This window comes from Mustela nivalis, assembly GCF_964662115.1.
Source record: "Mustela nivalis genome assembly, chromosome: 6".
NCBI lineage: Eukaryota > Metazoa > Chordata > Mammalia > Carnivora > Mustelidae > Mustela > Mustela nivalis.
Window position 1 is genome coordinate 49,687,436 of NC_139025.1, and position 14,471 is coordinate 49,701,906.

The following is a 14,471-nucleotide window of genomic DNA, read 5'->3' on the forward strand; positions in this document are numbered from 1 at the left end:
TTTAAAAATAAACTATAGAATTATGGTGAGGATTTAAATGAGATCGTGAACATCAAGAATTTAGCCAAATACCTAGCAATAAAGTATGAAAACTTAATGATTATTTTTTTCTAGATTGAAGACATTTAGACAAGTATAAAGGTGACAAACAGAATCATTAGCAAACCCAAAGACATTGCCATATACAGGAAATGAGATGCTCTCCAGGTGGAACACAGGAGGACAGAACAGTGGGCATGTGGTTTGATTTTTAAAAGTAGAAAATAATACATAAATATTGGTAAAGTTTTTTAAATAAGTCATTGCTTATATATTATATTTTACACATTTAATGTCTGAAAATATCTGAATTTTGGTAATGTACTCGAGAAGTAAAAATTGAAATTATCCTAACTGAAGTTTTCATTTTACTAATCACATCGGCAAGACAAAGCTTAAGGGAGCAAGCACCCCCATACTCTACTGGTGAGAAATGAAATTTGTACAATATATTTTTTATCCAGCAACCCTTTTCTAGATATGCCCAACAAAGGGTGGCTGGCTGCTCAGTCCATAGAACATGTGACCCTTGATCTCAGGGTCATGAGTTCAAGCTCCACATGGGGCATAGAGGTTACATACAAACACACATACAATCAGAGCTTTCCTTTAGGAGAAAAAAAAAGCCAAATAATACAAAAATATATAAGCATAATTATTCATTAGAGCATTGTTTTGAAATTGTGATTTCCTAAATGACTTTATTTGGGTAATGGCTGAGAAAACCATACATTCACACAATGCAGTACTACATATATATAGATATCTGCACATTTTTGTGCCAAGAAATGCATGAGGAAAAAACTGGGGACTAGAAAAATGAGTACCTTCCAGGGAGAGAACAAAGTGAAAAGAAGAAATGTGTGGGGGTTTGGTGAAGACACTTCTCTAAAGCTACCTTTGGTGCAGTTCTGACTTTGCTTCTGTTCATGTTTCCTGCACTTGAGTGGGTCAAATCCGTAGAAACACAAAAAGAAATGAACTAGGTTTCACATGAATTGTCATTGAAGGGGGACGAAAAAGAAATTAACTTTTGTAAATAATAGTTATGGGCTCAAACAAATATGGAACTCTGGTTTGTAGGTACACTTCTAGTGGTATAGGCTAGCAGTTCTTAAGAGCTCTTTTCTGTGTACTCAAGGATTAAGCAAATTAGAAAATACAAATGTCTGAATTTACTCTCCAAAGGTGCTGAGTAAAAATTGTCCGTGTGTGTTGGAAGGGCAAATACAAATATTCTCCCCACTGAAAGTCAGTGAGTATGAACTTTAGACAACTTCTCTGTATTCTCAGTAGCTTTGAAAGGTATATTAAATTTTTTAGAAGATAAGGAAGCCTCTTGTCAGCTTTAAGACCCAGCAATGTTCTTTCTTAAAGACCTGGGAACCACCTCTGAAATGGAATCATCTAGGCAAAGAGATCTCCCATTTTCTGTGGAAGGGTAGGAGTCTAACTTAAGTGAGTCCCTTACTCCCAATTGCAAAGGCACTGTCCCTGCTGGGCTATATAAAAAGGTGATATTTCTTTTTGCCTAGGTAATTTCTTAGCAGATTGTCTATGAAGAGCATCACATTCTAGATTAATGCTTATTCAATAAAACTTTCTCTTGTACCCTTGTAGAGAGGTTTTCTGGGTTGAGAGATTTTGTTTGTAATTTTATTTCCTCAATAGCAGAGAAATGGGGAGAGGAGAGAAGCAAAAGCAAATGTGGTAACATGTTAACATCTGAGGAATTTAGACAAAGATTATAGGGAAATCTCTACACTGTTCTTTTCACCTCTTCATTAAGTCTGAAATTATGTCAAAATAAGATGATAAAAAAGAATAAAATGGAGTAAATACTGCAGGGGTATAGAAAAAGGGCTTAGCATGGAACGCACCAGCCTCAGGTTAGTATTATTCAGGAAATCTAGGGTCTTGTCACTTCTTTTAGAGATTTGTTCCACTCGTCCCTATGAAAGAGAGCTCAAGCTTGGTCTATAATAAATTTATCAACCTTGTCATCTTAGGAACAATCAATACAACTTTTCTGGACTATAGAACTGTTGGCTCCTATCACTGTAATAGGAAACATTTTACTCAATCCATGACAAATCAAGACGGAATTAAACTTCCAAAAATGAGATGTTATGATATTTTATTTAGAAATACACTATGCAATATCTAGCAAAGTCAGCAAATCTGTTATTTCTAAAGGCAAAAATATTTGTAATTCACCCTTAATATAATAAAGAAAATTATAATATGTCCAGAAGATATCAACAGTGAATTAAAATTAGAGAAGTTCTTAATAGTTTAAAATTTGGATATTAAAAACAACTACAGAGATTCAGTGGAAGAGAAAAAGCTTGCAGATAAGCCAATAGCCTAGAAATACCAAAACTAAAAAAAGGATATATGAGGAATACATAAAATATATGTTGATACTGGTCTACATTATTTGCTGACATAAAATATACACAAATATTTTATTAACTTTTAAAATGTCTCAAAACTTAGGCAGATACACACTTACCCTAACATGGTGCCATTCACAGTCAAGAGAAATGGAAACAAATGTTAAAGATGAGGATTAAATCATAACTGCACAAAATTAAATGTAGTATATATTGTACTCTTGGACTAATTTCCCAGCCTCCTCCTGGTGCTATTGTGGTGAGCTCAAGTATTGCAGGGATCCACTTAAAATGCTATGTGACACTAATTATCACTGCATGAGCAGTTTGTCTCTTCAATAAATGGCAGTGAAAAGCAATCTCTCATGGTTCTTGGGTATTTCTCATTGTGTTTAGTGCAGTACCATAAACCTTGAATAACACCAGGGGAACCATACAAAGTGCCACTAGTGATGCTGGGAGTGCTCCCAGGAAGCACAGAGAAGTCATGACATTACAAGGAAAAGCCAAATTGCTTGCTATGTACCATAGATTGAGGTCTGCAGCTGCTGTTGCCCACCATCTCAAGATAAAAGGAATTCAAGGTAAGGACCATTATTATAAAAATAAAAAAAAAAGGAAATCATAAAGTCATTGCTGCAGCTATGCCAGCAGGAGCAAAAACTTTGCACTTTTTACAAAATACCTTTTTATCTTGTTTCAAGAATATAGCTTTTATGTGGGAGCAGGATTGCTATAAGGAAGGCATGCCTATAGACACAAACATGATTCAAGAAAAAGGGAAGTCCTCATATGACAATTAAAAGCAACAGGAAAGTGAAGGATCTAAAGCTGGAGAATTTAAAACCAGCAAAGAGTGGTTTAATTTCAGAAAAACGTTTGACTTAAAAAAAATGTCAAGATAATAGGAGAAGCAGCTTCTGTCAACCAAGAGAGATGGTAGACAAGTTTCCAGACACCATTAAGAAAACCACTGAGGAGAAAGGATATGTGCTTGAGCATGTTTTTATTGCAGATGAAAAGTCACATTGGACTCATGGGGTCCTGGGTAGCCAGGAGCATGGTCCAATATCAAAAGATATTGGCCTTTAAAAGGCCATCCCTACTGCAAGGTACTTCCTGCCTTCAGGGACAAAGACCAATCCAGAAAAGGGGTTCTTGTTGTCCAGGCCTTCTTGCTGTACAACTAAAAGACTGGCAGCTGGTATTTATCTTTTTCCTTTAAAGCTCAGGGGTTAGCATCTTTAGAGATAAGGACAGTCCTGATCATAAACCCAACTACATTTGCACAAAGCAGTTAGCTTATCCATTCCTGCCTTAAATCCTAGCACTCGCTCCTTTTCCTTACTAATCTGTGTCCTCTTTTTTTTTTTTTTTTTCTGAATAGGAAGTTGATGAAGTGGTTTACTTGCCCCCAGTTCAACCTCTAATTCAGTCTCTGGACCAGGGGGTCATAAGGACCTTTGAAGCTCAGTACACACCATACTCTATGGAAAGGATCGAAAATGCTATGGAAGAGAACCCTGATACAGCATCATGAAAATCTGGAAGGATTATACCATCAAAGATTCACTGTGGCTATAGAAAAGGCCATGAAAACCATAGAACCTGAAGCCAATACCTACTAGAGGAAACAGTTTCCAGATGTTGTACATAACTTCATGGGATTTATGACAGAGCCAACCAAGGAAATCATAAAAGAGTTTGTAAATATTGTTAAAAAAAGAAAAAGAGTGGGGGGTGAAGAGTTTCATATATGGGCTTGAAGAAATTCAAGAACTACTTACCAGAAGATGACTTGATGGAGGGGAGTACTCCTGAGCCCAGTGCCTGATAAGGAGGAGGAAGACGTAGAAGCAGCAGTGTCAGACAACAAATTGACTGGTCAATCGGGCGGGTGCCACTTAGTCAAGGCTGATTTTGACTTCCTTATGACATGGACCCTTCTAGGTCATGAGCACTGAAACTAAAGCAAACAGTGGAAGAAGGCTTGATACCATAGAGAAACTTTTTCAGAGAAATGAAAAGGCTAAAAAGTCAGACAAAATTTTTATGAGCTATTTCCATGAAATTAAGCTGGGTATGTCAGCCTCTTCTCCCTCCCCTCCGACCTCTTCCATCTCAAGCCAGCAAGAACACCCCCTCCTCAGTCTATTTCATGTGAAGATGATGAGGATGAAGACTTATGATGATCCACTTCCACTTAGTGAACAACAATGTGCATTACAGTTCATAACCTTATATTTTGTAGAAGTATGTGTGTCTTCAATTAAAAATCTAAAAGTGTATGGCAAGAACTGTAGGAGACGTTTTTGTGTTATCATCTTCATGGCCTGGGTATTTATCATGTAGAACATCCAGTGTAAGACTTGAGTGGAAGTGGCTCACCTATCCTTACAAAGGAATAAGGTGAGTGATATTTAATATAAGATTAATAATGTGTTATCTTATGGCTTTATGGCTTTGTTTGAAGAGTTATAGTGCCATATGGTATGCCTCTGTCTCTCCCCCAATTAAAGAAATGGTATCAGCCTATCATGACAGGTAAGTAGTTTTGCAAAAAACAAATTAACATTGTTTCCTGTACTATAGTATGAATATAGCTGTAATACTGTATGTCATAAAATTTTTATAATAATTCATTTATGGTACAAGGGAGGCTACCATGAAGCAATCACATAAATTACATTAAGCAATCATAAAGCATTAATATTGCTGCTTCTTTGTTATCAATGCATGAATCTTTGTACCAGTTTCTTTTTGACATAATCTTTCCATTTTTGAGGTTTAGTGTTAGTCATACATAACAGCTACAATGTTTTGTATCACATAAGACAATACTGATGCAGGTACTGACAGATGATTCATCTTGTGAACAAATGACAAACTTACTTTATTGTATTACTGTATTACTTGCATCAGTACAATATAGCACTGTAAAGGCATTTTCTTTATGGTTTTGATAGAATAGCATTTTCTTTACTTGGCAGTATATGATACATATAACATACAAAACATATGTTAACCAATTGTTTATGTCAGTAAGTCGTCTAGTCAATAGTAGGCTATTAGTAATTAAGTTTGGGGGGTGGTTAAAAAGTTTCATGTGGATTTTTGACTGTGCCTCTAAGACTGCATTGTTCAAGGGTCAGTTGTACCCACAGATATCCATATTTACCAGGAACATTTTCCTATCACCATACTTGTCCATTTTTACACATTCAACATTCCAGTATTCTATGCCCACTCTTATTATGGGGTAGATAATCTTTTAAATGTTGTGTATCCTTTCATCAGCAATAGTAGCATTAGATATGTTTTTAAACTGGTTCATCTCAATTCAAACTATCTTTACATACTAAAATTATAGGAACAGCAAATGTTAAGCATCAAAAAATAAAGACATAAGGTGCAACTTTTATCAACTTCCTCTTTTGTGTTCCTATTATCCTTTTGCCAAATCTTTCTTCATTAACCACCTTGCCAGAAAGAATTCATTAAAGTATACAAAAAATCGTATTATAAAATAAGAGTAACTGATATGTTCTGAGAATTTGCTACATGCCCTGTACAATGTCATGGTCATACTTTTACTTTGTTTCTCATGACAACCCTGAGAGTCACCTCTCCAGTTTACGGATGAACTAACTGAAGCTCGGTAAGTTAAGTGACTTTTCCAACAATGAAAAGCTAGTAAATAGATAGGTCAGTTAAATCTAGGATGGTCTTACTTCAAAGCCTGGGAAGCTTATCCATAATGGTACTTCTCAAATTGGATTATCATCTGAACCACAGAATACAAAACATTATTTGAGTGTCTATTTCCTCAATATTCCCAAGATCTACTAGACTATTCCAGAAATATAGAAGTTATATCATTAGCCTCTGTTCATTAGTTACTACTATGTTCTGGATAATGTGATATGTACTACGTGCATTAACTCATTTAATGCCCAAAACCACCCTGAGGGACATATGGCATCAATTTCAAGCTTGTAGACTGATGCTCAGAGTGGAAAGATAAGTGGTGATAAGAGAACAAATAAAAAGTGTTGTATTTCAGTTGATCCAGATCTACCACTAAAGCTTACCGAGAAGTGGAAACATCAGTTAATGATTGGGTTGTGTACTCTATGTCATTCTTTTTCAAATCTGCTATGCAAGGGCCCAACTTCTGCCCAAAGAAATTCTAATATAATTGATCTAGGATGGCTGCAAGGCATCAAGATTCCTTTTTTTTTTTTTTTTAAGATTTTATTTATTTGACAGACAGAAATCACAAGTGGGCAGAAAGACAGGCAGGGGGAGTGGAGCAGGCTTCCTGATGAGCAGAGAGCCCCATGCGGGGCTCGATCCCAGGACCCCGAGATCATGACCGGAGCTGAAGGCAGAGGCTTTAACCCACTGAGCCACCCAGGCACCACAGGCATCAAGATTTTTAAAGCACCTCTGACGACCATGAAGTATAAGTTCTATCTAGTCTCAAAAGTCATCATCTCCTCTTCCCTTGTCATTATCCTCATCATCTTTCTCTCTAATTCATTAACCAATTGCCTTAAGCACTACAAAGATACCCCAGGTTATATACCAAAGAGAAGCAAATAGAGTATCTGATGCTACACATTGATTTCATGTACTCTCTCTAAATCAGCCAAACCAGAAATAAGCATAAGTTCTTTCTACAAAGAGCTGCTTCCTACCCACTTAACACAAACTGGTGTATGCTTTCCAGTAGGAGGTCTGTCTTCAGAGGAAAACTCAGTTGTCATGAGGTAAGTTACCCAGTAATCTGCTGAATTGATCCTTCTTACCATTTTATTTGAACAGAGGGCTTCTCTGTGCTTTGCAAAATGAGGGTAAGACAGGAACTAAATACATGTTGCCATTACCTGAGCAGGCCTGACATGAGATTGTGAGAATCTATAGATTCATAGAATCAGAAGCCAGAAGCTCATCCATCCAGACAAGCAAAGAGCAAGATGCTACTGTAAGTGGGCCAGGTTCCAGCACGACCGTTGCACCAGTAATGAAACACTAGGCAGAGCCACCACTACTGAAAAATAAGTTTTTGATTGTGTGGGCTTCTAAGGCTGGGTCTACTTCTTCAGCTTTGCTCTTCTTGCCTCCCTCACCCAAGGCTCAGACAGGATAGAGAGACCAACAACCATTTGTACATGTCAGCAAGGGCAACTGAGCCACCTCCCTTGTACACCAATTAAGTGACATTTGACAGGTAAAAAAGAGAAAGAAGGAAACTGGAGGCATCAAACTTCCTTACTATTAAACTCTATTACAAAACTACAGTAATCAAAATAATGTGGTATTGGCATTAAAACATTTATATGAATGGAACAAAACAGCCCAGAAATAAACCCATACACTTACAGTCAATTGCTTTTAAGCCAAAGAACAAAGAATACACACTAGGGAAAAATAATCTCTTCAACAAATGGTGTAGGAAAACTGGACAGCCACAATGAAAACAAAATAAACAAGTGTGATGCCATCCAACTAAAAAGCTTCAGCAAAGGAAACCATTAACAAAGTGAAAAGGCAACCTTATGGAATGAGAAAAAAATATTTTCAAACCACATATCCAATAAAGGGTTAATATTTAAATATAATAGAAACCCTTACTACTTATTAGCAAAAAGCCAAGTAACTCAGTAAAGGACCTAAATAGACATTCTTTCACAGAAGAGATCCAAATGGCTAAGAGACACATGAGAAGATCTTCAATGTTACTCATCACCAGGGAAATGCAAATCAAAAGCACAGGGAGCTATCACCTCCCACATGTTAGGATGGTTTTTATCAAAAAGACAAAAGATAACTGATGCTCAAGAAAATAGGGGGAAAAAGGAAACCTGTGCTCTGGTGGTTGGAATGTAAACTGGTACAGCCACTTGGAAAGTAGTGTGGACTTTCCTCATGATAAAAACTAGGACTACTGTAGGATCCAGCCATCCTCCTTTTGTGTTGTACATCAAAGGAAATAAAACCATTATCTAATTGTTCTCTGTATTCCTGTGTCCATTGCAGCATTATTCACAATGGAAGGAAGAAGTTAATTACAAGCGGTGATTTCCCCAATTGTATTTTGTCCTTATCTTTAGGTGCCCTCCACTTATTTGCTGTGCTTATATTTCTTCTTTTGACCAATGATCATTCTTTTTGAGATTTCTATTCTGTTCACCACCTTCTGGTTTGGGGTAGTTTGCTAGAATAAAATCTTTCCTGAGTTTTCATCTGCTTAATGTATTCATCTATTTACATGGCATTTAATCTTAATTTAAATACTGTGGTTACTGTAATAGAAATTTTCATTTTACTTCTAGTTAAAAATTAGTAAAGTATATATGCTTCTTCTATATATTGTAGAAGATACAAAAATAATTGAAGGAAACTGCTTTCTCTTAAAATAACTGAAGATATAGTTGGGTAAAAAAATTACAGAAGAAATAGAAAGTACTTGCTTAAAAGTGGTAATTCTCACATGCAACATAGATTGGGAAGAGAGAGCTCTGAGTAGGCAGATTTAACTTTTCCTTCTTTTCTCCCTACTCGGGCTTCCTTTTCATATGTGAAAGTTTTGCTTTTAGTTTTTTCTTTAAATTGTTATAGAAGTAAAACGTATACAAAAGACAAGAGAATACCAAATTGAACCTCATGGACCCATTACCTAGTTTTAATGGTTATTGCCTCAAAATTAATCTTGCTTCACTCATACCTGCAACTGGTTCTCCTTGCCGGATCATTGGGAAACTAATCCCAAATATCACATAATTTCATTTGTAAATGGGCCATTTTAAATACAGTAATGTCATTATCACACTTACCTAAAGGAAACAATGTCTTAATATCATCAAAATCTACTCATATTGCCCCAGTTGTCTTATTTTTATAGCATTTTTTATTTGAATCAGAATATAAGAATCTTTTTATATCTGCAATTGATTGAGCTCTCAAAAGTATTGACACATGTTTAATTTCTAATGCTAGAAATTTGTTCCTTTTAATTGTGAGACTCTTGTCTAAGCCTCTACTAGACAACATATACAGCATCAGCTAAAACCTAGAAAGAAAATTGAGATACCAGAGTACGATTTCTGTAAAGAACCATTCCTGCCTCACTGGCTTGTAGATGAGAGCTTAAACCAAGCAGCCTAGAACTTCACACTGATCACTCACTTACATACCGCAGTGGTCACCCTGATTGCATAGCCCTCTGCCTACCATAACAGTGAGTAATTCTCATACCTAGGGATTCTTGGGCTGCCTTTTCACCAGCATGGCTGGGACATCATAGAAAGTATAGAAAGTACTATAGAAAGTAACTATAGTCAAATGACAATATTTATTCAATTTCTGCTATTATAGTTTTATATGATCCCCCCCATTTTCTTGGCAAGGAAAAGAAGTATATAACCCACTGTAACTGCAATGATTGGAAATAACTTCTGAAATGTCAAGGACTTTTTCTTTAAACAGAAATTAGCAGATCAAATGACAACAAAGTAAATTTAATAACCCTGATATTTTGCATTTGGACCACAGCCAACACCACCAGTAAATGTAGTTACTTAAGTGTCTTAGAGCAGGATAATCTTGAATCGAAATGTTATTTATTCAGGTATATTTTAATTACCTAACAGTAACCTACACTATCTCAGGTAGGTGTAGCAAGTATTGAAAAATGACACAGCACATAGTTTGCTAAATAACAGGAAAGTATTTAGAAGTAAATTCCAAAAGCCCAGGGCCAGATGGCTTCCCGGGGGAATTCTACCAAACATTTAAAGAAGAACTAATTCTTATTCTCCTGAAACTGTTCCAAAAAATAGAAATGGAAGGAAAACTTCCAAACTCATTTTATGAGGCCAGCATCACCTTGATCCCAAAACCAGACAAGGATCCCACCAAAAAAGAGAGCTATAGACCGATATCCTTGATGAACACAGATGCGAAAATACTCAACAAAATACTAGCCAATAGGATTCAACAGTACATTAAAAAGATTATTCACCACGACCAAGTGGGATTTATTCCAGGGCTGCAAGGTTGGTTCAACATCCGCAAATCAGTCAATGTGATACAACACATCAATAAAAGAAAGAACAAGAACCATATGATACTTTCAATAGATGCTGAAAAAGCATTTGACAAAGTACAGCATCCCTTCCTGATCAAAACTCTTCAAAGTGTAGGGATAGAAGGCACATACCTCAATATCATCAAAGCCATCTATGAAAAACCCACCGCAAATATCATTCTCAATGGAGAAAAACTGAAAGCTTTTCCACTAAGGTCAGGAACACGGCAGGGATGTCCATTATCACCACTGCTATTCAACATAGTACTAGAGGTCCTAGCCTCAGCAATCAGACAACAAAAGGAAATTAAAGGCATCCAAATCGGCAAAGAAGAAGTCAAATTATCACTCTTCGCAGATGATATGATACTATATGTGGAAAACCCAAAAGACTCCACTCCAAAACTGCTAGAACTTATACAGGAATTCAGTAAAGTGTCAGGATATAAAATCAATGCACAGAAATCAGTTGCATTTCTCTACACCAACAGCAAGACAGAAGAAAGAGATATTAAGGAGTCAATCCCATTTACAATTGCATCCAAAACCATAAGATACCTAGGAATAAACCTAACCAAAGAGACACAGAATCTATACTCTGAAAACTATAAAGTACTCATGAAAGAAATTGAGGAAGACACAAAGAAATGGAAAAATGTTCCATGCTCCTGGATTGGAAGAATAAATATTGTGAAAATGTCTATGCTACCTAAAGCAATCTACACATTTAATGCAATTCCTATCAAAGTACCATCCATCTTTTTCAAAGAAATGGAACAAATAATGCTAAAATTTATATGGAACCAGAAAAGACCTCGAATAGCCAAAGGGATATTGAAAAAGAAAGCCAACGTTGGTGGCATCACAATTCCGGACTTCAAGCTCTATTACAAAGCTGTCATCATCAAGACAGCATGGTACTGGCACAAAAACAGACACATAGATCAATGGAACAGAATAGAGAGCCCAGAAATAGACCCTCAAATCTATGGTCAACTCATCTTCGACAAAGCAGGAAAGAATTTCCAATGGAAAAAAGACAGCCTCTTCAATAAATGGTGCTGGGAAAATTGGACAGCCACATGTAGAAAAATGAAATTGGACCATTTCCTTACACCACACACAAAAATAGACTCAAAATGGATGAAGGACCTCAATGTGCGAAAGGAATCCATCAAAATCCTTGAGGAGAACACAGGCAGCAACCTCTTCGACCTCTGCCGCAGCAACATCTTCCTAGGAACAACGCCAAAGGCAAGGGAAGCAAGGGCAAAAATGAACTATTGGGATTTCATCAAGATCAAAAGCTTTTGCACAGCAAAGGAAACAGTTAACAAAATCAAAAGACAACTGACAGAATGGGAGAAGATATTTGCAAACGACATATCAGATAAAGGACTAGTGTCCAGAATCTATAAAGAACTTAGCAAACTCAACACCCAAAGAACAAATAATCCAATCAAGAAATGGGCAGAGGACATGAACAGACATTTCTGCAAAGAAGACATCCAGATGGCCAACAGACACATGAAAAAGTGCTCCATATCACTCGGCATCAGGGAAATACAAATCAAAACCACAATGAGATATCACCTCACACCAGTCAGAATGGCTAAAATCAACAAGTCAGGAAATGACAGATGCTGGCGAGGATGTGGAGAAAGGGGAACCCTCCTACACTGTTGGTGGGAATGCAAGCTGGTGCAGCCACTCTGGAAAACAGCATGGAGGTTCCTCAGAATGTTGAAAATAGAACTGCCCTATGACCCAGCAATTGCACTATTGGGTATTTACCCTAAAGATACAAATGTAGTGATCCAAAGGGGCACATGCACCCGAATGTTTATAGCAGCAATGTCCACAATAGTCAAACTATGGAAAGAACCTAGATGTCCATCAACAGATGAATGGATCAAGAAGATGTGGTATATATACACAATGGAATACTATGCAGCCATCAAAAGAAATGAAATCTTGCCATTTGCGACAACATGGATGGAACTAGAGCGTATCATGCTTAGCGAAATAAGTCAAGCAGAGAAAGACAACTATCATATGATCTCCCTGATATGAGGAAGTGGTGATGCAACATGGAGGCTTAAGTGGGTAGGAGAAGAATAAATGAAACAAGATGGGATTGGGAGGGAGACAAACCATAAGTGACTCTTAATCTCACAAAACAAACTGAGGGTTGCTGGGGGGAGGGGGTTTGGGAGAAGGGGGTGGGATTATGGACATTGGGGAGGGTATGTGCTTTGGTGAGTGCTGTGAAGTGTGTAAACCTGGTGATTCACAGACCTGTACCCCTGGGGATAAAAATATATGTTTATAAAAAATAAAAAGTTAAAAAAAAAAAAGAAGTAAATTCCATGTCATTTTTGCTTTTGCCTTAAAATATTTTTTGATTATTTCATTACAGTACCAATATTCAAATTTTTAAAATTCATATATAATGCTTTAGAATATATGAACATTAACTAAATCATTTACTCAAAGGGGATTTATATAATGCCTACTACATGGCAGATGCTATTCTAAGGAGTAGGTATAAACTAGAGACTAAAACAAAACAAAAAAAAAACCCTGCCTTATGGAGCTCTCCCCACCCCCTTAAAATAACCCTCCCAAAGGAAAATAGGAAGGGAGAGTTTTCACTGAAATTTCTGAAAAAAAGTTAAGAGTGTATTTAGTAAACATCTAACATGTTCCAGGGGCCTTGCTAAGCAGCAAGGGTAATGAAATGAGTTGGAAACATTCTTTCCTCCAGAAGGATATGAGAAGCTAAAGGAGACAGAAAGCAACAGCAGGCCAAGCAAAATAAAGGCTTTCTAGCAGAAACCTCAGCTGAAAACTAAAGGCAGTGTTGGTAAATGAAAATATTTACTAGAAGATAATGAAAGAAAAGGAAATAGAACATAAAAGGATACAGGAGACAGAACTTTCCCACCTATTTTGGTGGTAAATTCTTGGACAAATAGAGAAGATTGATTTATCCTTTAGTTTGCTGTAGATTGAACTGTATGACAAGCTATTAAAAGTAACAAGTTCAGATTGCTAAGGGTGGGAACTGAAAGGCACTTTAACAACTAGGAAAGTCAAAGCAACAATGTTAAAATACAGTTTCCTAAATCAAGTTGGTGCAGAGCTTGAACTAAATCAAAATTTATAGGGTTCTCACAAATGAATTTGGACTCTATAACTCAAAGTTTATGAATATTAATAAGTTTATTTCTCTCATGATTTTTTTTTCTGTATAGTTCTTATAAGTTGGTACTTGAATCAGGAAAAAACCTTTCTTTTGGTAACTATTGGACTTTATCATCCTTTTTTTGCCCCCCCCCCACCAGGGGCCACATTCTTCCAATTTTAGAACCTTTGCATATGCTCTTCTCGAGCCTAGAATGGTCATCTGCCCCCCACTAACTGTGAATTCCTTCTTCTTCTAATTCCTTAGGAAGACTTACCTGACCTCAGACTAGTCAGCCCTCCCACCTCCACGGAAGTAATTTACTTCATCAACACACTGATCTGATATTGCAAATATTGATTAATGTCTCCATCTACCACTGGACTGTAATTTCATAAAGGTAATCAACCAGTCTGTCTCCCACTGCCTTTCAGTGTTTTCACGGTGAATTATACAGAGTAGATATTCAGTAAACATTTGTTGGGTAAATGAATTCAGAATGCTTCTTAGAACTAGCGGTCTCTTCTCGAGAATACTGAACCTCCAGTCTAGTAGAAACTCTGAAGGGGGGAAAATAACCCCCAAACATCTTCAATAGAATTACCATTAGCATAGGATTATTGAAAACAAAAGGTATGTCTGGTCACTGTTTTCTAATCAATACCTTTCTAAAATCAGGAATCCAAATTGTTTGGGTGTTTTACATATAGAAAGATAAGCCCACAAAAATCTTAAAGAAACCAATCAAAAAACCAAG

The 14,471-nt window shown here is 36.6% G+C and overlaps 1 long non-coding RNA gene across 2 annotated transcripts in view; it reads left to right on the plus strand.

The window, feature by feature from the left end:
• Positions 1 to 14,471, plus strand: part of LOC309867013 — a 182,074-nt gene that overhangs the window by 165,654 nt on the left and 1,949 nt on the right. The window contains exons 2-4 of one of the 2 annotated variants that reach the window (XR_014312924.1): positions 2,832 to 3,019; positions 3,823 to 4,844; positions 13,982 to 14,114. This is a non-coding gene — a long non-coding RNA (uncharacterized lncRNA). Of the gene's footprint in view, positions 1 to 2,831; positions 3,020 to 3,822; positions 4,845 to 13,981; positions 14,115 to 14,471 lie in introns of those variants that run through there. The other variant, XR_014312923.1, reaches the window with a different exon arrangement.